Here is a 24119-nt window from a genome sequence, read left to right on the forward strand (position 1 = left end):
GGCCGAGAACGCTAGAAGCTGGGAAGCGCTGGGCGAGGCTCGCCCAGGCCAGAGCAGCCTCTCGGGCGGGGCTCGGCGCTATCGCGCCTGGGCGCAGAGCTGGAGCTCCGCCGCTCTGGCAGCTCGCTCGGTCCTTCCCAGTAACAGGCCCGCAACCCCTCTCTTCTCTCCGGCGTGCTGGGAACCGGGCTTCCAGGCCTGGGCACAGAGCACTTGCCCGGAGCTCTCTGCTCAGGGACTGGTTCCCCTGCGCTGGGGCTTTGCTCTCCCTAGCCCAAACGCACCGGGGAAGGCCCCAAACCACATCCACACGACTCTACGCTGGGGGAGAGCTCCAGGGAAGCCCAGTCTGGCAGGCGCTTGCTGGGCACAAACGGAGGATCCCTCTGGCTGTGGTGCTGCCTCCCCCAGGCAGGGGCGCTGGGACCCTGATTCCCTCCGCCCAGCGCTTCGTCTGGGCGGCCAAGCAACCGCTTGGGAATGCAGCCCTGGGCGCTCTCTTTGCCTGACAAAGAGCTCTGCTTGCGGGAGGCTTTGGCAGTTTGCACACCCCCGGCCCCTGAGCCTTCTGCAGAGAGGCCTGGCTCCTAGGTCCAAAGGGAAGGCGAGAGCGGAGCTGAGGCCAGCCAGGCGCCAGTCACGTCTCCCACACTCCCGCAGCCTGCTCCTTCCCGGGCGAGAACGCTAGAAGCTGGGAAGCGCTGGGCGAGGCTCGCCCAGGCCAGAGCAGCCTCTCGGCCGGGGCTCTGCGCTACCGCGCCTGGGCGCAGAGCTGGAGCTCCGCCGCTCTGGCAGCTCGCTCGGTCCTTCCCAGTAACAGGCCCGCAACCCCTCTCTTCTCTCCGGCGTGCTGGGAACCGGGCTTCCAGGCCTGGGCACAGAGCACTTGCCCGGAGCTCTCTGCTCAGGGACTGGTTCCCCTGCGCTGGGGCTGTGCTCTCCCTAGCGCAAACGCACCGGGGAAGGCCCCAAACCACATCCACACGACTCTACGCTGGGGGAGAGCTCCAGGGAAGCCCAGTCTGGCAGGCGCTTGCTGGGCACTAACGGAGGATCCCTCTGGCTGTGGTGCTGCCTCCCCCAGCCAGGGGCGCTGGGACCCTGATTCCCTCCGCCCAGCGCTTCGTCTGGGCGGCCAAGCAACCGCTTGGGAATGCAGCCCTGGGCGCTCTCTTTGCCTGACAAAGAGCACTGCTTGCGGGAGGCTTTGGCAGTTTGCACACCCCGGGCCCCTGAGCCTTCTGCAGAGAGGCCTGGCTCCTAGGTCCAAAGGGAAGGCGAGAGCGGAGCTGAGGCCAGCCAGGCGCCAGTCACGTCTCCCACACTCCCGCAGCCTGCTCCTTCCCGGGCGAGAACGCTAGAAGCTGGGAAGCGCTGGGCGAGGCTCGCCCAGCCCAGAGCAGCCTCTCGGCCGGGGCTCGGCGCTATCGCGCCTGGGCGCAGAGCTGGAGCTCCGCCGCTCTGGCAGCTCGCTCGGTCCTTCCCAGTAACAGGCCCGCAACCCCTCTCTTCTCTCTGGCGTGCTGGGAACTGGGCTTCCAGGCCTGGGCACAGAGCACTTGCCCGGAGCTCTCTGCTCAGGGACTGGTTCCCCTGCGCTGGGGCTGTGCTCTCCCTAGCCCAAACGCACCGGGGAAGGCCCCAAACCACATCCACACGACTCTACGCTGGGGGAGAGCTCCAGGGAAGCCCAGTCTGGCAGGCGCTTGCTGGGCACAAACGGAGGATCCCTCTGGCTGTGGTGCTGCCTCGCCCAGCCAGGGGCGCTGGGACCCTGATTCCCTACGCCCAGCGCTTAGTCTGGGGGGCCAAGCAACCGCTTGGGAATGCAGCCCTGGGCGCTCTCTTTGCCTGACAAAGAGCTCTGCTTGCGGGAGGCTTTGGCAGTTTGCACAGCCCCGGCCCCTGAGCCTTCTGCAGAGAGGCCTGGCTCCTAGGTCCAAAGGGAAGGCGAGAGCGGAGCTGAGGCCAGCCAGGCGCCAGTCACGTCTCCCACACTCCCGCAGCCTGCTCCTTCCCGGGCGAGAACGCTAGAAGCTGGGAAGCGCTGGGCGAGGCTCGCCCAGGCCAGAGCAGCCTCTCGGCCGGGGCTCGGCGCTATCGCGCCTGGGCGCAGAGCTGGAGCTCCGCCGCTCTGGCAGCTCGCTCGGTCCTTCCCAGTAACAGGCCCGCAACCCCTCTCTTCTCTCCGGCGTGCTGGGAACCGGGCTTCCAGGCCTGGGCACAGAGCACTTGCCCGGAGCTCTCTGCTCAGGGACTGGTTCCCCTGCGCTGGGGCTTTGCTCTCCCTAGCCCAAACGCACCGGGGAAGGCCCCAAACCACATCCACACGACTCTACGCTGGGGGAGAGCTCCAGGGAAGCCCAGTCTGGCAGGCGCTTGCTGGGCACAAACGGAGGATCCCTCTGGCTGTGGTGCTGCCTCGCCCAGCCAGGGGCGCTGGGACCCTGATTCCCTCCTCCCAGCGCTTCGTCTGGGCGGCCAAGCAACCGCTTGGGAATGCAGCCCTGGGCGCTCTCTTTGCCTGACAAAGAGCTCTGCTTGCGGGAGGCTTTGGCAGTTTGCACACCCCCGGCCCCTGAGCCTTCTGCAGACAGGCCTGGCTCCTAGGTCCAAAGGGAAGGCGAGAGCGGAGCTGAGGCCAGCCAGGCGCCAGTCACGTCTCCCACACTCCCGCAGCCTGCTCCTTCCCGGGCGAGAACGCTAGAAGCTGGGAAGCGCTGGGCGAGGCTCGCCCAGGCCAGAGCAGCCTCTCGGCCGGGGCTCGGCGCTCTCGCGCCTGGGCGCAGAGCTGGAGCTCCGCCGCTCTGGCAGCTCGCTCGGTCCTTCCCAGTAACAGGCCCGCAACCCCTCTCTTCTCTCCGGCGTGCTGGGAACTGGGCTTCCAGGCCTGGGCACAGAGCACTTGCCCGGAGCTCTCTGCTCAGGGACTGGTTCCCCTGCGCTGGGGCTGTGCTCTCCCTAGCGCAAACGCACCAGGGAAGGCCCCAAACCACATCCACACGACTCTACGCTGGGGGAGAGCTCCAGGGAAGCCCAGTCTGGCAGGCGCTTGCTGGGCACAAACGGAGGATCCCTCTGGCTGTGGTGCTGCCTCGCCCAGCCAGGGGCGCTGGGACCCTGATTCCCTCCGCCCAGCGCTTCGTCTGGGCGGCCAAGCAACCGCTTGGGAATGCAGCCCTGGGCGCTCTCTTTGCCTGACAAAGAGCTCTGCTTGCGGGAGGCTTTGGCAGTTTGCACACCCCCGGCCCCTGAGCCTTCTGCAGAGAGGCCTGGCTCCTAGGTCCAAAGGGAAGGCGAGAGCGGAGCTGAGGCCAGCCAGGCGCCAGTCACGTCTCCCACACTCCCGCAGCCTGCTCCTTCCCGGGCGAGAACGCTAGAAGCTGGGAAGCGCTGGGCGAGGCTCGCCCAGGCCAGAGCAGCCTCCCGGCCGGGGCTCGGCGCTATCGCGCCTGGGCGCAGAGCTGGAGCTCCGCCGCTCTGGCAGCTCGCTCGGTCTTTCCCAGTAACAGGCCCGCAACCCCTCTCTTCTCTCCGGCGTGCTGGGAACCGGGCTTCCAGGCCTGGGCACAGAGCACTTGCCCGGAGCTCTCTGCTCAGGGACTGGTTCCCCTGCGCTGGGGCTGTGCTCTCCCTAGCGCAAACGCACCGGGGAAGGCCCCAAACCACATCCACACGACTCTACGCTGGGGGAGAGCTCCAGGGAAGCCCAGTCTGGCAGGCGCTTGCTGGGCACAAACGGAGGATCCCTCTGGCTGTGGTGCTGCCTCCCCCAGCCAGGGGCGCTGGGACCCTGATTCCCTCCGCCCAGCGCTTCGTCTGGGCGGCCAAGCAACCGCTTGGGAATGCAGCCCTGGGCGCTCTCTTTGCCTGACAAAGAGCTCTGCTTGCGGGAGGCTTTGGCAGTTTGCACACCCCCGGCCCCTGAGCCTTCTGCAGAGAGGCCTGGCTCCTAGGTCCAAAGGGAAGGCGAGAGCGGAGCTGAGGCCAGCCAGGCGCCAGTCACGTCTCCCACACTCCCGCAGCCTGCTCCTTCCCGGGCGAGAACGCTAGAAGCTGGGAAGCGCTGGGCGAGGCTCGCCCAGGCCAGAGCAGCCTCTCGGCCGGGGCTCTGCGCTACCGCGCCTGGGCGCAGAGCTGGAGCTCCGCCGCTCTGGCAGCTCGCTCGGTCCTTCCCAGTAACAGGCCCGCAACCCCTCTCTTCTCTCCGGCGTGCTGGGAACCGGGCTTCCAGGCCTGGGCACAGAGCACTTGCCCGGAGCTCTCTGCTCAGGGACTGGTTCCCCTGCGCTGGGGCTGTGCTCTCCCTAGCGCAAACGCACCGGGGAAGGCCCCAAACCACATCCACACGACTCTACGCTGGGGGAGAGCTCCAGGGAAGCCCAGTCTGGCAGGCGCTTGCTGGGCACTAACGGAGGATCCCTCTGGCTGTGGTGCTGCCTCCCCCAGCCAGGGGCGCTGGGACCCTGATTCCCTCCGCCCAGCGCTTCGTCTGGGCGGCCAAGCAACCGCTTGGGAATGCAGCCCTGGGCGCTCTCTTTGCCTGACAAAGAGCTCTGCTTGCGGGAGGCTTTGGCAGTTTGCACACCCCGGGCCCCTGAGCCTTCTGCAGAGAGGCCTGGCTCCTAGGTCCAAAGGGAAGGCGAGAGCGGAGCTGAGGCCAGCCAGGCGCCAGTCACGTCTCCCACACTCCCGCAGCCTGCTCCTTCCCGGGCGAGAACGCTAGAAGCTGGGAAGCGCTGGGCGAGGCTCGCCCAGCCCAGAGCAGCCTCTCGGCCGGGGCTCGGCGCTATCGCGCCTGGGCGCAGAGCTGGAGCTCCGCCGCTCTGGCAGCTCGCTCGGTCCTTCCCAGTAACAGGCCCGCAACCCCTCTCTTCTCTCTGGCGTGCTGGGAACTGGGCTTCCAGGCCTGGGCACAGAGCACTTGCCCGGAGCTCTCTGCTCAGGGACTGGTTCCCCTGCGCTGGGGCTGTGCTCTCCCTAGCCCAAACGCACCGGGGAAGGCCCCAAACCACATCCACACGACTCTACGCTGGGGGAGAGCTCCAGGGAAGCCCAGTCTGGCAGGCGCTTGCTGGGCACAAACGGAGGATCCCTCTGGCTGTGGTGCTGCCTCGCCCAGCCAGGGGCGCTGGGACCCTGATTCCCTACGCCCAGCGCTTAGTCTGGGGGGCCAAGCAACCGCTTGGGAATGCAGCCCTGGGCGCTCTCTTTGCCTGACAAAGAGCTCTGCTTGCGGGAGGCTTTGGCAGTTTGCACAGCCCCGGCCCCTGAGCCTTCTGCAGAGAGGCCTGGCTCCTAGGTCCAAAGGGAAGGCGAGAGCGGAGCTGAGGCCAGCCAGGCGCCAGTCACGTCTCCCACACTCCCGCAGCCTGCTCCTTCCCGGGCGAGAACGCTAGAAGCTGGGAAGCGCTGGGCGAGGCTCGCCCAGGCCAGAGCAGCCTCTCGGCCGGGGCTCGGCGCTATCGCGCCTGGGCGCAGAGCTGGAGCTCCGCCGCTCTGGCAGCTCGCTCGGTCCTTCCCAGTAACAGGCCCGCAACCCCTCTCTTCTCTCCGGCGTGCTGGGAACCGGGCTTCCAGGCCTGGGCACAGAGCACTTGCCCGGAGCTCTCTGCTCAGGGACTGGTTCCCCTGCGCTGGGGCTTTGCTCTCCCTAGCCCAAACGCACCGGGGAAGGCCCCAAACCACATCCACACGACTCTACGCTGGGGGAGAGCTCCAGGGAAGCCCAGTCTGGCAGGCGCTTGCTGGGCACAAACGGAGGATCCCTCTGGCTGTGGTGCTGCCTCGCCCAGCCAGGGGCGCTGGGACCCTGATTCCCTCCGCCCAGCGCTTCGTCTGGGCGGCCAAGCAACCGCTTGGGAATGCAGCCCTGGGCGCTCTCTTTGCCTGACAAAGAGCTCTGCTTGCGGGAGGCTTTGGCAGTTTGCACACCCCCGGCCCCTGAGCCTTCTGCAGAGAGGCCTGGCTCCTAGGTCCAAAGGGAAGGCGAGAGCGGAGCTGAGGCCAGCCAGGCGCCAGTCACGTCTCCCACACTCCCGCAGCCTGCTCCTTCCCGGGCGAGAACGCTAGAAGCTGGGAAGCGCTGGGCGAGGCTCGCCCAGGCCAGAGCAGCCTCTCGGCCGGGGCTCGGCGCTCTCGCGCCTGGGCGCAGAGCTGGAGCTCCGCCGCTCTGGCAGCTCGCTCGGTCCTTCCCAGTAACAGGCCCGCAACCCCTCTCTTCTCTCCGGCGTGCTGGGAACTGGGCTTCCAGGCCTGGGCACAGAGCACTTGCCCGGAGCTCTCTGCTCAGGGACTGGTTCCCCTGCGCTGGGGCTGTGCTCTCCCTAGCGCAAACGCACCGGGGAAGGCCCCAAACCACATCCACACGACTCTACGCTGGGGGAGAGCTCCAGGGAAGCCCAGTCTGGCAGGCGCTTGCTGGGCACAAACGGAGGATCCCTCTGGCTGTGGTGCTGCCTCGCCCAGCCAGGGGCGCTGGGACCCTGATTCCCTCCGCCCAGCGCTTCGTCTGGGCGGCCAAGCAACCGCTTGGGAATGCAGCCCTGGGCGCTCTCTTTGCCTGACAAAGAGCTCTGCTTGCGGGAGGCTTTGGCAGTTTGCACACCCCCGGCCCCTGAGCCTTCTGCAGAGAGGCCTGGCTCCTAGGTCCAAAGGGAAGGCGAGAGCGGAGCTGAGGCCAGCCAGGCGCCAGTCACGTCTCCCACACTCCCGCAGCCTGCTCCTTCCCGGGCGAGAACGCTAGAAGCTGGGAAGCGCTGGGCGAGGATCGCCCAGGCCAGAGCAGCCTCCCGGCCGGGGCTCGGCGCTATCGCGCCTGGGCGCAGAGCTGGAGCTCCGCCGCTCTGGCAGCTCGCTCGGTCTTTCCCAGTAACAGGCCCGCAACCCCTCTCTTCTCTCCGGCGTGCTGGGAACCGGGCTTCCAGGCCTGGGCACAGAGCACTTGCCCGGAGCTCTCTGCTCAGGGACTGGTTCCCCTGCGCTGGGGCTGTGCTCTCCCTAGCGCAAACGCACCGGGGAAGGCCCCAAACCACATCCACACGACTCTACGCTGGGGGAGAGCTCCAGGGAAGCCCAGTCTGGCAGGCGCTTGCTGGGCACAAACGGAGGATCCCTCTGGCTGTGGTGCTGCCTCCCCCAGCCAGGGGCGCTGGGACCCTGATTCCCTCCGCCCAGCGCTTCGTCTGGGCGGCCAAGCAACCGCTTGGGAATGCAGCCCTGGGCGCTCTCTTTGCCTGACAAAGAGCTCTGCTTGCGGGAGGCTTTGGCAGTTTGCACACCCCCGGCCCCTGAGCCTTCTGCAGAGAGGCCTGGCTCCTAGGTCCAAAGGGAAGGCGAGAGCGGAGCTGAGGCCAGCCAGGCGCCAGTCACGTCTCCCACACTCCCGCAGCCTGCTCCTTCCCGGGCGAGAACGCTAGAATCTGGGAAGCGCTGGGCGAGGCTCGCCCAGGCCAGAGCAGCCTCTCGGCCGGGGCTCGGCGCTATCGCGCCTGGGCGCAGAGCTGGAGCTCCGCCGCTCTGGCAGCTCGCTCGGTCCTTCCCAGTAACAGGCCCGCAACCCCTCTCTTCTCTCCGGCGTGCTGGGAACCGGGCTTCCAGGCCTGGGCACAGAGCACTTGCCCGGAGCTCTCTGCTCAGGGACTGGTTCCCCTGCGCTGGGGCTGTGCTCTCCCTAGCGCAAACGCACCGGAGAAGGCCCCAAACCACATCCACACGACTCTACGCTGGGGGAGAGCTCCAGGGAAGCCCAGTCTGGCAGGCGCTTGCTGGGCACAAACGGAGGATCCCTCTGGCTGTGGTGCTGCCTCGCCCAGCCAGGGGCGCTGGGACCCTGATTCCCTCCGCCCAGCGCTTCGTCTGGGCGGCCAAGCAACCGCTTGGGAATGCAGCCCTGGGCGCTCTCTTTGCCTGACAAAGAGCTCTGCTTGCGGGAGGCTTTGGCAGTTTGCACACCCCCGGCCCCTGAGCCTTCTGCAGAGAGGCCTGGCTCCTAGGTCCAAAGGGAAGGCGAGAGCGGAGCTGAGGCCAACCAGGCGCCAGGCACGTCTCCCACACTCCCGCAGCCTGCTCCTTCCCGGGCGAGAACGCTAGAAGCTGGGAAGCGCTGGGCGAGGCTCGCCCAGGCCAGAGCAGCCTCTCGGCCGGGGCTCGGCGCTATCGCGCCTGGGCACAGAGCTGGAGCTCCGCCGCTCTGGCAGCTCGCTCGGTCCTTCCCAGTAACAGGCCCGCAACCCCTCTCTTCTCTCCGGCGTGCTGGGAACCGGGCTTCCAGGCCTGGGCACAGAGCACTTGCCCGGAGCTCTCTGCTCAGGGACTGGTTCCCCTGCGCTGGGGCTGTGCTCTCCCTAGCGCAAACGCACCGGGGAAGGCCCCAAACCACATCCACACGACTCTACGCTGGGGGAGAGCTCCAGGGAAGCCCAGTCTGGCAGGCGCTTGCTGGGCACAAACGGAGGATCCCTCTGGCTGTGGTGCTGCCTCCCCCAGCCAGGGGCGCTGGGACCCTGATTCCCTGCGCCCAGCGCTTCGTCTGGGCGGCCAAGCAACCGCTTGGGAAGGCAGCCCTGGGCGCTCTCTTTGCCTGACAAAGAGCTCTGCTTGCGGGAGGCTTTGGCAGTTTGCACACCCCCGGCCCCTGAGCCTTCTGCAGAGAGGCCTGGCTCCTAGGTCCAAAGGGAAGGCGAGAGCGGAGCTGAGGCCAGCCAGGCGCCAGTCACGTCTCCCACACTCCCGCAGCCTGCTCCTTCCCGGCCGAGAACGCTAGAAGCTGGGAAGCGCTGGGCGAGGCTCGCCCAGGCCAGAGCAGCCTCTCGGCCGGGGCTCGGCGCTATCGCGCCTGGGCACAGAGCTGGAGCTCCTCCGCTCTGGCAGCTCGCTCGGTCCTTCCCAGTAACAGGCCCGCAACCCCTCTCTTCTCTCGGGCGTGCTGGGAACCGGGCTTCCAGGCCTGGGCACAGAGCACTTGCCCGGAGCTCTCTGCTCAGGGACTGGTTCCCCTGCGCTGGGGCTGTGCTCTCCCTAGCGCAAACGCACCGGGGAAGGCCCCAAACCACATCCACACGACTCTACGCTGGGGGAGAGCTCCAGGGAAGCCCAGTCTGGCAGGCGCTTGCTGGGCACAAACGGAGGATCCCTCTGGCTGTGGTGCTGCCTCCCCCAGCCAGGGGCGCTGGGACCCTGATTCCCTCCGCCCAGCGCTTCGTCTGGGCGGCCAAGCAACCGCTTGGGAAGGCAGCCCTGGGCGCTCTCTTTGCCTGACAAAGAGCTCTGCTTGCGGGAGGCTTTGGCAGTTTGCACACCCCCGGCCCCTGAGCCTTCTGCAGAGAGGCCTGGCTCCTAGGTCCAAAGGGAAGGCGAGAGCGGAGCTGAGGCCAGCCAGGCGCCAGTCACGTCTCCCACACTCCCGCAGCCTGCTCCTTCCCGGCCGAGAACGCTAGAAGCTGGGAAGCGCTGGGCGAGGCTCGCCCAGGCCAGAGCAGCCTCTCGGCCGGGGCTCGGCGCTATCGCGCCTGGGCGCAGAGCTGGAGCTCCGCCGCTCTGGCAGCTCGCTCGGTCCTTCCCAGTAACAGGCCCGCAACCCCTCTCTTCTCTCCGGCGTGCTGGGAACCGGGCTTCCAGGCCTGGGCACAGAGCACTTGCCCGGAGCTCTCTGCTCAGGGACTGGTTCCCCTGCGCTGGGGCTGTGCTCTCCCTAGCGCAAACGCACCGGGGAAGGCCCCAAACCACATCCACACGACTCTACGCTGGGGGAGAGCTCCAGGGAAGCCCAGTCTGGCAGGCGCTTGCTGGGCACAAACGGAGGATCCCTCTGGCTGTGGTGCTGCCTCCCCCAGCCAGGGGCGCTGGGACCCTGATTCCCTCCGCCCAGCGCTTCGTCTGGGCGGCCAAGCAACCGCTTGGGAATGCAGCCCTGGGCGCTCTCTTTGCCTGACAAAGAGCTCTGCTTGCGGGAGGCTTTGGCAGTTTGCACACCCCCGGCCCCTGAGCCTTCTGCAGAGAGGCCTGGCTCCTAGGTCCAAAGGGAAGGCGAGAGCGGAGCTGAGGCCAGCCAGGCGCCAGTCACGTCTCCCACACTCCCGCAGCCTGCTCCTTCCCGGGCGAGAACGCTAGAAGCTGGGAAGCGCTGGGCGAGGCTCGCCCAGGCCAGAGCAGCCTCTCGGCCGGGGCTCGGCGCTATCGCGCCTGGGCGCAGAGCTGGAGCTCCGCCGCTCTGGCAGCTCGCTCGGTCCTTCCCAGTAACAGGCCCGCAACCCCTCTCTTCTCTCCGGCGTGCTGGGAACCGGGCTTCCAGGCCTGGGCACAGAGCACTTGCCCGGAGCTCTCTGCTCAGGGACTGGTTCCCCTGCGCTGGGGCTGTGCTCTCCCTAGCGCAAACGCACCGGGGAAGGCCCCAAACCACATCCACACGACTCTACGCTGGGGGAGAGCTCCAGGGAAGCCCAGTCTGGCAGGCGCTTGCTGGGCACAAACGGAGGATCCCTCTGGCTGTGGTGCTGCCTCCCCCAGCCAGGGGCGCTGGGACCCTGATTCCCTCCGCCCAGCGCTTAGTCTGGGCGGCCAAGCAACCGCTTGGGAATGCAGCCCTGGGCGCTCTCTTTGCCTGACAAAGAGCTCTGCTTGCGGGAGGCTTTGGCAGTTTGCACACCCCCGGCCCCTGAGCCTTCTGCAAAGAGGCCTGGCTCCTAGGTCCAAAGGGAAGGCGAGAGCGGAGCTGAGGCCAGCCAGGCGCCAGTCACGTCTCCCACACTCCCGCAGCCTGCTCCTTCCCGGGCGAGAACGCTAGAAGCTGGGAAGCGCTGGGCGAGGCTCGCCCAGGCCAGAGCAGCCTCTCGGCCGGGGCTCGGCGCTATCGCGCCTGGGCGCAGAGCTGGAGCTCCGCCGCTCTGGCAGCTCGCTCGGTCCTTCCCAGTAACAGGCCCGCAACCCCTCTCTTCTCTCCAGCGTGCTGGGAACCAGGCTTCCAGGCCTGGTCACAGAGCACTTGCCCGGAGCTCTCTGCTCAGGGACTGGTTCCCCTGCGCTGGGGCTGTGCTCTCCCTAGCGCAAACGCACCGGGGAAGTCCCCAAACCACATCCACACGACTCTACGCTGGGGGAGAGCTCCAGGGAAGCCCAGTCTGGCAGGCGCTTGCTGGGCACAAACGGAGGATCCCTCTGGCTGTGGTGCTGCCTCCCCCAGCCAGGGGCGCTGGGACCCTGATTCCCTCCGCCCAGCGCTTCGTCTGGGCGGCCAAGCAACCGCTTGGGAATGCAGCCCTGGGCGCTCTCTTTGCCTGACAAAGAGCTCTGCTTGCGGGAGGCTTTGGCAGTTTGCACACCCCCGGCCCCTGAGCCTTCTGCAGAGAGGCCTGGCTCCTAGGTCCAAAGGGAAGGCGAGAGCGGAGCTGAGGCCAGCCAGGCGCCAGTCACGTCTCCCACACTCCCGCAGCCTGCTCCTTCCCGGCCGAGAACGCTAGAAGCTGGGAAGCGCTGGGCGAGGCTCGCCCAGGCCAGAGCAGCCTCTCGGCCGGGGCTCGGCGCTATCGCGCCTGGGCGCAGAGCTGGAGCTCCGCCGCTCTGGCAGCTCGCTCGGTCCTTCCCAGTAACAGGCCCGCAACCCCTCTCTTTTCTCCGGCGTGCTGGGAACCGGGCTTCCAGGCCTGGGCACAGAGCACTTGCCCGGAGCTCTCTGCTCAGGGACTGGTTCCCCTGCGCTGGGGCTGTGCTCTCCCTAGCGCAAACGCACCGGGGAAGGCCCCAAACCACATCCACACGACTCTACGCTGGGGGAGAGCTCCAGGGAAGCCCAGTCTGGCAGGCGCTTGCTGGGCACAAACGGAGGATCCCTCTGGCTGTGGTGCTGCCTCCCCCAGCCAGGGGCGCTGGGACCCTGATTCCCTCCGCCCAGCGCTTAGTCTGGGCGGCCAAGCAACCGCTTGGGAATGCAGCCCTGGGCGCTCTCTTTGCCTGACAAAGAGCTCTGCTTGCGGGAGGCTTTGGCAGTTTGCACACCCCCGGCCCCTGAGCCTTCTGCAAAGAGGCCTGGCTCCTAGGTCCAAAGGGAAGGCGAGAGCGGAGCTGAGGCCAGCCAGGCGCCAGGCACGTCCCCCACACTCCCGCAGCCTGCTCCTTCCCGGGCGAGAAAGCTAGAAGCTGGGAAGCGCTGGGCGAGGCTCGCCCAGGCCAGAGCAGCCTCTCGGCCGGGGCTCTGCGCTATCGCGCCTGAGCGCAGAGCTGGAGCTCCGCCGCTCTGGCAGCTCGCTCGGTCCTTCCCAGTAACAGGCCCGCAACCCCTCTCTTCTCTCCGGCGTGCTGGGAACCGGGCTTCCAGGCCTGGGCACAGAGCACTTGCCCGGAGCTCTCTGCTCAGGGACTGGTTCCCCTGCGCTGGGGCTGTGCTCTCCCTAGCCCAAACGCACCGGGGAAGGCCCCAAACCACATCCACACGACTCTACGCTGGGGGAGAGCTCCAGGGAAGCCCAGTCTGGCAGGCGCTTGCTGGGCACAAACGGAGGATCCCTCTGGCTGTGGTGCTGCCTCCCCCAGCCAGGGGCGCTGGGACCCTGATTCCCTCCGCCCAGCGCTTCGTCTGGGCGGCCAAGCAACCGCTTGGGAAGGCAGCCCTGGGCGCTCTCTTTGCCTGACAAAGAGCTCTGCTTGCGGGAGGCTTTGGCAGTTTGCACACCCCCGGCCCCTGAGCCTTCTGCAGAGAGGCCTGGCTCCTAGGTCCAAAGGGAAGGCGAGAGCGGAGCTGAGGCCAGCCAGGCGCCAGTCACGTCTCCCACACTCCCGCAGCCTGCTCCTTCCCGGCCGAGAACGCTAGAAGCTGGGAAGCGCTGGGCGAGGCTCGCCCAGGCCAGAGCAGCCTCTCGGCCGGGGCTCGGCGCTATCGCGCCTGGGCGCAGAGCTGGAGCTCCGCCGCTCTGGCAGCTCGCTCGGTCCTTCCCAGTAACAGGCCCGCAACCCCTCTCTTCTCTCCGGCGTGCTGGGAACCGGGCTTCCAGGCCTGGGCACAGAGCACTTGCCCGGAGCTCTCTGCTCAGGGACTGGTTCCCCTGCGCTGGGGCTGTGCTCTCCCTAGCGCAAACGCACCGGGGAAGGCCCCAAACCACATCCACACGACTCTACGCTGGGGGAGAGCTCCAGGGAAGCCCAGTCTGGCAGGCGCTTGCTGGGCACAAACGGAGGATCCCTCTGGCTGTGGTGCTGCCTCGGCCAGCCAGGGGCGCTGGGACCCTGATTCCCTCCGCCCAGCGCTTCGTCTGGGCGGCCAAGCAACCGCTTGGGAATGCAGCCCTGGGCGCTCTCTTTGCCTGACAAAGAGCTCTGCTTGCGGGAGGCTTTGGCAGTTTGCACACCCCCGGCCCCTGAGCCTTCTGCAGAGAGGCCTGGCTCCTAGGTCCAAAGGGAAGGCGAGAGCGGAGCTGAGGCCAGCCAGGCGCCAGTCACGTCTCCCACACTCCCGCAGCATGCTCCTTCCCGGGCGAGAACGCTAGAAGCTGGGAAGCGCTGGGCGAGGCTCGCCCAGGCCAGAGCAGCCTCTCGGCCGGGGCTCGGCGCTATCGCGCCTGGGCGCAGAGCTGGAGCTCCGCCGCTCTGGCAGCTCGCTCGGTCCTTCCCAGTAACAGGCCTGCAACCCCTCTCTTCTCTCCGGCGTGCTGGGAACCGGGCTTCCAGGCCTGGGCACAGAGCACTTGCCCGGAGCTCTCTGCTCAGGGACTGGTTCCCCTGCGCTGGGGCTGTGCTCTCCCTAGCCCAAACGCACCGGGGAAGGCCCCAAACCACATCCACACGACTCTACGCTGGGGGAGAACTCCAGGGAAGCCCAGTCTGGCAGGCGCTTGCTGGGCACAAACGGAGGATCCCTCTGGCTGTGGTGCTGCCTCCCCCAGCCAGGGGCGCTGGGACCCTGATTCCCTCCGCCCAGCGCTTCGTCTGGGCGGCCAAGCAACCGCTTGGGAATGCAGCCCTGGGCGCTCTCTTTGCCTGACAAAGAGCTCTGCTTGCGGGAGGCTTTGGCAGTTTGCACACCCCCGGCCCCTGAGCCTTCTGCAAAGAGGCCTGGCTCCTAGGTCCAAAGGGAAGGCGAGAGCGGAGCTGAGGCCAGCCAGGCGCCAGGCACGTCTCCCACACTCCCGCAGCCTGCTCCTTCCCGGGCGAGAACGCTAGAAGCTGGGAAGCGCTGGGCGAGGCTCGCCCAGGCCAGAGCAGCCTCTCGGCCGGGGCTCGGCGCTATCGCGCCTGGGCGCAGAGCTGGAGCTCCGCCGCTCTGGCAGCTCGCTCGGTCCTTCCCAGTAACAGGCCCGCAACCCCTCTCTTCTCTCCAGCGTGCTGGGAACCAGGCTTCCAGGCCTGGTCACAGAGCACTTGCCCGGAGCTCTCTGCTCAGGGACTGGTTCCCCTGCGCTGGGGCTGTGCTCTCCCTAGCGCAAACGCACCGGGGAAGGCCCCAAACCACATCCACACGACTCTACGCTGGGGGAGAGCTCCAGGGAAGCCCAGTCTGGCAGGCGCTTGCTGGGCACAAACGGAGGATCCCTCTGGCTGTGGTGCTGCCTCCCCCAGCCAGGGGCGCTGGGACCCTGATTCCCTCCGCCCAGCGCTTCGTCTGGGCGGCCAAGCAACCGCTTGGGAAGGCAGCCCTGGGCGCTCTCTTTGCCTGACAAAGAGCTCTGCTTGCGGGAGGCTTTGGCAGTTTGCACACCCCCGGCCCCTGAGCCTTCTGCAGAGAGGCCTGGCTCCTAGGTCCAAAGGGAAGGCGAGAGCGGAGCTGAGGCCAGCCAGGCGCCAGTCACGTCTCCCACACTCCCGCAGCCTGCTCCTTCCCGGCCGAGAACGCTAGAAGCTGGGAAGCGCTGGGCGAGGCTCGCCCAGGCCAGAGCAGCCTCTCGGCCGGGGCTCGGCGCTATCGCGCCTGGGCGCAGAGCTGGAGCTCCGCCGCTCTGGCAGCTCGCTCGGTCCTTCCCAGTAACAGGCCCGCAACCCCTCTCTTTTCTCCGGCGTGCTGGGAACCGGGCTTCCAGGCCTGGGCACAGAGCACTTGCCCGGAGCTCTCTGCTCAGGGACTGGTTCCCCTGCGCTGGGGCTGTGCTCTCCCTAGCGCAAACGCACCGGGGAAGGCCCCAAACCACATCCACACGACTCTACGCTGGGGGAGAGCTCCAGGGAAGCCCAGTCTGGCAGGCGCTTGCTGGGCACAAACGGAGGATCCCTCTGGCTGTGGTGCTGCCTCCCCCAGCCAGGGGCGCTGGGACCCTGATTCCCTCCGCCCAGCGCTTAGTCTGGGTGGCCAAGCAACCGCTTGGGAATGCAGCCCTGGGCGCTCTCTTTGCCTGACAAAGAGCTCTGCTTGCGGGAGGCTTTGGCAGTTTGCACACCCCCGGCCCCTGAGCCTTCTGCAAAGAGGCCTGGCTCCTAGGTCCAAAGGGAAGGCGAGAGCGGAGCTGAGGCCAGCCAGGCGCCAGGCACGTCCCCCACACTCCCGCAGCCTGCTCCTTCCCGGGCGAGAACGCTAGAAGCTGGGAAGCGCTGGGCGAGGCTCGCCCAGGCCAGAGCAGCCTCTCGGCCGGGGCTCTGCGCTATCGCGCCTGAGCGCACAGCTGGAGCTCCGCCGCTCTGGCAGCTCGCTCGGTCCTTCCCAGTAACAGGCCCGCAACCCCTCTCTTCTCTCCGGCGTGCTGGGAACCGGGCTTCCAGGCCTGGGCACAGAGCACTTGCCCGGAGCTCTCTGCTCAGGGACTGGTTCCCCTGCGCTGGGGCTGTGCTCTCCCTAGCCCAAACGCACCGGGGAAGGCCCCAAACCACATCCACACGACTCTACGCTGGGGGAGAGCTCCAGGGAAGACCAGTCTGGCAGGCGCTTGCTGGGCACAAACGGAGGATCCCTCTGGCTGTGGTGCTGCCTCCCCCAGCCAGGGGCGCTGGGACCCTGATTCCCTCCGCCCAGCGCTTAGTCTGGGCGGCCAAGCAACCGCTTGGGAATGCAGCCCTGGGCGCTCTCTATGCCTGACAAAGAGCTCTGCTTGCGGGAGGCTTTGGCAGTTTGCACACCCCCGGCCCCTGAGCCTTCTGCAAAGAGGCCTGGCTCCTAGGTCCAAAGGGAAGGCGAGAGCGGAGCTGAGGCCAGCCAGGCGCCAGTCACGTCTCCCACACTCCCGCAGCCTGCTCCTTCCCGGGCGAGAACGCTAGAAGCTGGGAAGCGCTGGGCGAGGCTCGCCCAGGCCAGAGCAGCCTCTCGGCCGGGGCTCGGCGCTATCGCGCCTGGGCGCAGAGCTGGAGCTCCGCCGCTCTGGCAGCTCGCTCGGTCCTTCCCAGTAACAGGCCCGCAACCCCTCTCTTCTCTCCGGCGTGCTGGGAACCGGGCTTCCAGGCCTGGGCACAGAGCACTTGCCCGGAGCTCTCTGCTCAGGGACTGGTTCCCCTGCGCTGGGGCTGTGCTCTCCCTAGCGCAAACGCACCGGGGAAGGCCCCAAACCACATCCACACGACTCTACGCTGGGGGAGAGCTCCAGGGAAGCCCAGTCTGGCAGGCGCTTGCTGGGCACAAACGGAGGATCCCTCTGGCTGTGGTGCTGCCTCCCCCAGCCAGGGGCGATGGGACCCTGATTCCCTCCGCCCAGCGCTTAGTCTCGGCGGCCAAGCAACCGCTTGGGAATGCAGCCCTGGGCGCTCTCTTTGCCTGACAAAGAGCTCTGCTTGCGGGAGGCTTTGGCAGTTTGCACACCCCCGGCCCCTGAGCCTTCTGCAGAGAGGCCTGGCTCCTAGGTCCAAAGGGAAGGCGAGAGCGGAGCTGAGGCCAGCCAGGCGCCAGTCACGTCTCCCACACTCCCGCAGCCTGCTCCTTCCCGGCCGAGAACGCTAGAAGCTGGGAAGCGCTGGGCGAGGCTCGCCCAGGCCAGAGCAGCCTCTCGGCCGGGGCTCGGCGCTCTCGCGCCTGGGCGCAGAGCTGGAGCTCCGCCGCTCTGGCAGCTCGCTCGGTCCTTCCCAGTAACAGGCCCGCAACCCCTCTCTTCTCTCCGGCGTGCTGGGAACCGGGCTTCCAGGCCTGGGCACAGAGCACTTGCCCGGAGCTCTCTGCTCAGGGACTGGTTCCCCTGCGCTGGGGCTGTGCTCTCCCTAGCGCAAACGCACCGGGAAAGGCCCCAAACCACATCCACACGACTCTACGCTGGGGGAGAGCTCCAGGGAAGCCCAGTCTGGCAGGCGCTTGCTGGGCACAAACGGAGGATCCCTCTGGCTGTGGTGCTGCCTCGCCCAGCCAGGGGCGCTGGGACCCTGATTCCCTCCGCCCAGCGCTTCGTCTGGGCGGCCAAGCAACCGCTTGGGAATGCAGCCCTGGGCGCTCTCTTTGCCTGACAAAGAGCTCTGCTTGCGGGAGGCTTTGGCAGTTTGCACACCCCCGGCCCCTGAGCCTTCTGCAGAGAGGCCTGGCTCCTAGGTCCAAAGGGAAGGCGAGAGCGGAGCTGAGGCCAGCCAGGCGCCAGTCACGTCTCCCACACTCCCGCAGCCTGCTCCTTCCCGGCCGAGAACGCTAGAAGCTGGGAAGCGCTGGGCGAGGCTCGCCCAGGGCAGAGCAGCCTCTCGGCCGGGGCTCTGCGCTACCGCGCTTGGGCGCAGAGCTGGAGCTCCGCCGCTCTGGCAGCTCGCTCGGTCCTTCCCAGTAACAGGCCCGCAACCCCTCTCTTCTCTCGGGCGTGCTGGGAACCGGGCTTCCAGGCCTGGGCACAGAGCACTTGCCCGGAGCTCTCTGCTCAGGGACCGGTTCCCCTGCGCTGGGGCTGTGCTCTCCCTAGCGCAAACGCCCCGGGGAAGGCCCCAAACCACATCCACACGACTCTACGCTGGGGGAGAGCTCCAGGGAAGCCCAGTCTGGCAGGCGCTTGCTGGGCACTAACGGAGGATCCCTCTGGCTGTGGTGCTGCCTCGCCCAGCCAGGGGCGCTGGGACCCTGATTCCCTCCGCCCAGCGCTTCGTCTGGGCGGCCAAGCAACCGCTTGGGAAGGCAGCCCTGGGCGCTCTCTTTGCCTGACAAAGAGCTCTGCTTGCGGGAGGCTTTGGCAGTTTGCACACCCCCGGCCCCTGAGCCTTCTGCAGAGAGGCCTGGCTCCTAGGTCCAAAGGGAAGGCGAGAGCGGAGCTGAGGCCAGCCAGGCGCCAGTCACGTCTCCCACACTCCCGCAGCCTGCTCCTTCCCGGGCGAGAACGCTAGAAGCTGGGAAGCGCTGGGCGAGGCTCGCCCAGGCTAGAGCAGCCTCTCGGCCGGGGCTCGGCGCTCTCGCGCCTGGGCGCAGAGCTGGAGCTCCGCCGCTCTGGCAGCTCGCTCGGTCCTTCCCAGTAACAGGCCCGCAACCCCTCTCTTCTCTCCGGCGTGCTGGGAACCGGGCTTCCAGGCCTGGGCACAGAGCACTTGCCCGGAGCTCTCTGCTCAGGGACTGGTTCCCCTGCGCTGGGGCTGTGCTCTCCCTAGCGCAAACGCACCGGGGAAGGCCCCAAACCACATCCACACGACTCTACGCTGGGGGAGAGCTCCAGGGAAGCCCAGTCTGGCAGGCGCTTGCTGGGCACTAACGGAGGATCCCTCTGGCTGTGGTGCTGCCTCGCCCAGCCAGGGGCGCTGGGACCCTGATTCCCTCCGCCCAGCGCTTCGTCTGGGCGGCCAAGCAACCGCTTGGGAATGCAGCCCTGGGCGCTCTCTTTGCCTGACAAAGAGCTCTGCTTGCGGGAGGCTTTGGCAGTTTGCACACCCCCGGCCCCTGAGCCTTCTGCAGAGAGGCCTGGCTCCTAGGTCCAAAGGGAAGGCGAGAGCGGAGCTGAGGCCAGCCAGGCGCCAGTCACGTCTCCCACACTCCCGCAGCCTGCTCCTTCCCGGCCGAGAACGCTAGAAGCTGGGAAGCGCTGGGCGAGGCTCGCCCAGGCCAGAGCAGCCTCTCGGGCGGGGCTCGGCGCTATCGCGCCTGGGCGCAGAGCTGGAGCTCCGCCGCTCTGGCAGCTCGCTCGGTCCTTCCCAGTAACAGGCCCGCAACCCCTCTCTTCTCTCCGGCGTGCTGGGAACCGGGCTTCCAGGCCTGGGCACAGAGCACTTGCCCGGAGCTCTCTGCTCAGGGACTGGTTCCCCTGCGCTGGGGCTTTGCTCTCCCTAGCCCAAACGCACCGGGGAAGGCCCCAAACCACATCCACACGACTCTACGCTGGGGGAGAGCTCCAGGGAAGCCCAGTCTGGCAGGCGCTTGCTGGGCACAAACGGAGGATCCCTCTGGCTGTGGTGCTGCCTCCCCCAGGCAGGGGCGCTGGGACCCTGATTCCCTCCGCCCAGCGCTTAGTCTGGGCGGCCAAGCAACCGCTTGGGAATGCAGCCCTGGGCGCTCTCTTTGCCTGACAAAGAGCTCTGCTTGCGGGAGGCTTTGGCAGTTTGCACACCCCCGGCCCCTGAGCCTTCTGCAGAGAGGCCTGGCTCCTAGGTCCAAAGGGAAGGCGAGAGCGGAGCTGAGGCCAGCCAGGCGCCAGTCACGTCTCCCACACTCCCGCAGCCTGCTCCTTCCCGGGCGAGAACGCTAGAAGCTGGGAAGCGCTGGGCGAGGCTCGCCCAGGCCAGAGCAGCCTCTCGGCCGGGGCTCTGCGCTACCGCGCCTGGGCGCAGAGCTGGAGCTCCGCCGCTCTGGCAGCTCGCTCGGTCCTTCCCAGTAACAGGCCCGCAACCCCTCTCTTCTCTCCGGCGTGCTGGGAACCGGGCTTCCAGGCCTGGGCACAGAGCACTTGCCCGGAGCTCTCTGCTCAGGGACTGGTTCCCCTGCGCTGGGGCTGTGCTCTCCCTAGCGCAAACGCACCGGGGAAGGCCCCAAACCACATCCACACGACTCTACGCTGGGGGAGAGCTCCAGGGAAGCCCAGTCTGGCAGGCGCTTGCTGGGCACTAACGGAGGATCCCTCTGGCTGTGGTGCTGCCTCCCCCAGCCAGGGGCGCTGGGACCCTGATTCCCTCCGCCCAGCGCTTCGTCTGGGCGGCCAAGCAACCGCTTGGGAATGCAGCCCTGGGCGCTCTCTTTGCCTGACAAAGAGCTCTGCTTGCGGGAGGCTTTGGCAGTTTGCACACCCCGGGCCCCTGAGCCTTCTGCAGAGAGGCCTGGCTCCTAGGTCCAAAGGGAAGGCGAGAGCGGAGCTGAGGCCAGCCAGGCGCCAGTCACGTCTCCCACACTCCCGCAGCCTGCTCCTTCCCGGGCGAGAACGCTAGAAGCTGGGAAGCGCTGGGCGAGGCTCGCCCAGCCCAGAGCAGCCTCTCGGCCGGGGCTCGGCGCTATCGCGCCTGGGCGCAGAGCTGGAGCTCCGCCGCTCTGGCAGCTCGCTCGGTCCTTCCCAGTAACAGGCCCGCAACCCCTCTCTTCTCTCCGGCGTGCTGGGAACTGGGCTTCCAGGCCTGGGCACAGAGCACTTGCCCGGAGCTCTCTGCTCAGGGACTGGTTCCCCTGCGCTGGGGCTGTGCTCTCCCTAGCGCAAACGCACCGGGGAAGGCCCCAAACCACATCCACACGACTCTACGCTGGGGGAGAGCTCCAGGGAAGCCCAGTCTGGCAGGCGCTTGCTGGGCACAAACGGAGGATCCCTCTGGCTGTGGTGCTGCCTCGCCCAGCCAGGGGCGCTGGGACCCTGATTCCCTCCGCCCAGCGCTTCGTCTGGGCGGCCAAGCAACCGCTTGGGAAGGCAGCCCTGGGCGCTCTCTTTGCCTGACAAAGAGCTCTGCTTGCGGGAGGCTTTGGCAGTTTGCACACCCCCGGCCCCTGAGCCTTCTGCAGAGAGGCCTGGCTCCTAGGTCCAAAGGGAAGGCGAGAGCGGAGCTGAGGCCAGCCAGGCGCCAGTCACGTCTCCCACACTCCCGCAGCCTGCTCCTTCCCGGCCGAGAACGCTAGAAGCTGGGAAGCGCTGGGCGAGGCTCGCCCAGGCCAGAGCAGCCTCTCGGCCGGGGCTCGGCGCTATCGCGCTTGGGCGCAGAGCTGGAGCTCCGCCGCTCTGGCAGCTCGCTCGGTCCTTCCCAGTAACAGGCCCGCAACCCCTCTCTTCTCTCCGGCGTGCTGGGAACCGGGCTTCCAGGCCTGGGCACAGAGCACTTGCCCGGAGCTCTCTGCTCAGGGACTGGTTCCCCTGCGCTGGGGCTGTGCTCTCCCTAGCCCAAACGCACCGGGGAAGGCCCCAAACCACATCCACACGACTCTACGCTGGGGGAGAGCTCCAGGGAAGCCCAGTCTGGCAGGCGCTTGCTGGGCACAAACGGAGGATCCCTCTGGCTGTGGTGCTGCCTTCCCCAGCCAGGGGCGCTGGGACCCTGATTCCCTCCGCCCAGCGCTTCGTCTGGGCGGCCAAGCAAGCGCTTGGGAATGCAGCCCTGGGCGCTCTCTTTGCCTGACAAAGAGCTCTGCTTGCGGGAGGCTTTGTCAGTTTGCACACCCCCGGCCCCTGAGCCTTCTGCAGAGAGGCCTGGCTCCTAGGTCCAAAGGGAAGGCGAGAGCGGAGCTGAGGCCAGCCAGGCGCCAGTCACGTCTCCCACACTCCCGCAGCCTGCTCCTTCCCGGGCGAGAACGCTAGAAGCTGGGAAGCGCTGGGCGAGGCTCGCCCAGGCCAGAGCAGCCTCTCGGCCGGGGCTCTGCGCTACCGCGCCTGGGCCCAGAGCTGGAGCTCCGCCGCTCTGGCAGCTCGCTCGGTCCTTCCCAGTAACAGGCACGCAACCCCTCTCTTCTGTCCGGCGTGCTGGGAACCGGGCTTCCAGGCCTGGGCACAGAGCACTTGCCCGGAGCTCTCTGCTCAGGGACTGGTTCCCCTGCGCTGGGGCTGTGCTCTCCCTAGCGCAAACGCACCGGGGAAGGCCCCAAACCACATCCACACGACTCTACGCTGGGGGAGAGCTCCAGGGAAGCCCAATCTGGCAGGCGCTTGCTGGGCACTAACAGAGGATCCCTCTGGCTGTGGTGCTGCCTCCCCCAGCCAGGGGCGCTGGGACCCTGATTCCCTCCGCCCAGCGCTTAGTCTGGGCGGCCAAGCAACCGCTTGGGAATGCAGCCCTGGGCGCTCTCTTTGCCTGACAAAGAGCTCTGCTTGCGGGAGGCTTTGGCAGTTTGCACACCCCCGGCCCCTGAGCCTTCTGCAGAGAGGCCTGGCTCCTAGGTCCAAAGGGAAGGCGAGAGCGGAGCTGAGGCCAGCCAGGCGCCAGTCACGTCTCCCACACTCCCGCAGCCTGCTCCTTCCCGGGCGAGAACGCTAGAAGCTGGGAAGCGCTGGGCGAGGCTCGCCCAGGCCAGAGCAGCCTCTCGGCCGGGGCTCTGCGCTATCACGCCTGGGCGCGGAGCTGGAGCTCCGCCGCTCTGGCAGCTTGCTCGGTCCTTCCCAGTAACAGGCCCGCAACCCCTCTCTTCTCTCCGGCGTGCTGGGAACCGGGCTTCCAGGCCTGGGCACAGAGCACTTGCCCGGAGCTCTCTGCTCAGGGACTGGTTCCCCTGCGCAGGGGCTGTGCTCTCCCTAGCGCAAACGCACCGGGGAAGGCCCCAAACCACATCCACACGACTCTACGCTGGGGGAGAGCTCCAGGGAAGCCCAGTCTGGCAGGCGCTTGCTGGGCACAAACGGAGGATCCCTCTGGCTGTGGTGCTGCCTCCCCCAGCCAGGGGCGCTGGGACCCTGATTCCCTCCGCCCAGCGCTTCGTCTGGGCGGCCAAGCAACCGCTTGGGAATGCAGCCCTGGGCGCTCTCTTTGCCTGACAAAGAGCTCTGCTTGCGGGAGGCTTTGGCAGTTTGCACACCCCCGGCCCCTGAGCCTTCTGCAGAGAGGCCTGGCTCCTAGGTCCAAAGGGAAGGCGAGAGCGGAGCTGAGGCCAGCCAGGCGCCAGTCACGTCTCCCACACTCCCGCAGCCTGCTCCTTCCCGGGCGAGAACGCTAGAAGCTGGGAAGCGCTGGGCGAGGCTCGCCCAGGCCAGAGCAGCCTCTCGGCCGGGGCTCGGCGCTCTCGCGCCTGGGCGCAGAGCTGGAGCTCCGCCGCTCTGGCAGCTCGCTCGGTCCTTCCCAGTAACAGGCCCGCAACCCCTCTCTTCTCTCCGGCGTGCTGGGAACCGGGCTTCCAGGCCTGGGCACAGAGCACTTGCCCGGAGCTCTCTGCTCAGGGACTGGTTCCCCTGCGCTGGGGCTGTGCTCTCCCTAGCCCAAACGCACCGGGGAAGGCCCCAAACCACATCCACACGACTCTACGCTGGGGGAGAGCTCCAGGGAAGCCCAGTCTGGCAGGCGCTTGCTGGGCACAAACGGAGGATCCCTCTGGCTGTGGTGCTGCCTCCCCCAGCCAGGGGCGCTGGGACCCTGATTCCCTCCGCCCAGCGCTTAGTCTGGGCGGCCAAGCAACCGCTTGGGAATGCAGCCCTGGGAGCTCTCTTTGCCTGACAAAGAGCTCTGCTTGCGGGAGGCTTTGGCAGTTTGCACACCCCTGGCCCCTGAGCCTTCTGCAGAGAGGCCTGGCTCCTAGGTCCAAAGGGAAGGCGAGAGTGGAGCTGAGGCCAGCCAGGCGCCAGTCACGTCTCCCACACTCCCGCAGCCTGCTCCTTCCCGGGCGAGAACGCTAGAAGCTGGGAAGCGCTGGGCGAGGCTCGCCCAGGCCAGAGCAGCCTCTCGGCCGGGGCTCTGCGCTCTCGCGCCTGGGCGCAGAGCTGGAGCTCCGCCGCTCTGGCAGCTCGCTCGGTCCTTCCCAGTAACAGGCCCGCAACCCCTCTCTTCTCTCCGGCGTGCTGGGAACCGGGCTTCCAGGCCTGGGCACAGAGCACTTGCCCAGAGCTCTCTGCTCAGGGACTGGTTCCCTTGCGCTGGGGCTGTGCTCTCCCTAGCGCAAACGCACCGGGGAAGGCCCCAAACCACATCCACACGACTCTACGCTGGGGGAGAGCTCCAGGGAAGCCCAGTCTGGCAGGCGCTTGCTGGGCACAAACGGAGGATCCCTCTGGCTGTGGTGCTGCCTCCCCCAGCCAGGGGCGCTGGGACCCTGATTCCCTCCGCCCAGCGCTTAGTCTGGGCGGCCAAGCAACCGCTTGGGAATGCAGCCCTGGGCGCTCTCTTTGCCTGACAAAGAGCTCTCCTTGCGGGAGGCTTTGGCAGTTTGCACACCCCCGGCCCCTGAG

This window comes from Bubalus kerabau, unplaced genomic scaffold (assembly GCF_029407905.1).
Source record: "Bubalus kerabau isolate K-KA32 ecotype Philippines breed swamp buffalo unplaced genomic scaffold, PCC_UOA_SB_1v2 scaffold_72, whole genome shotgun sequence".
In the NCBI taxonomy this organism is placed as follows: Eukaryota; Metazoa; Chordata; class Mammalia; order Artiodactyla; family Bovidae; genus Bubalus; species Bubalus kerabau.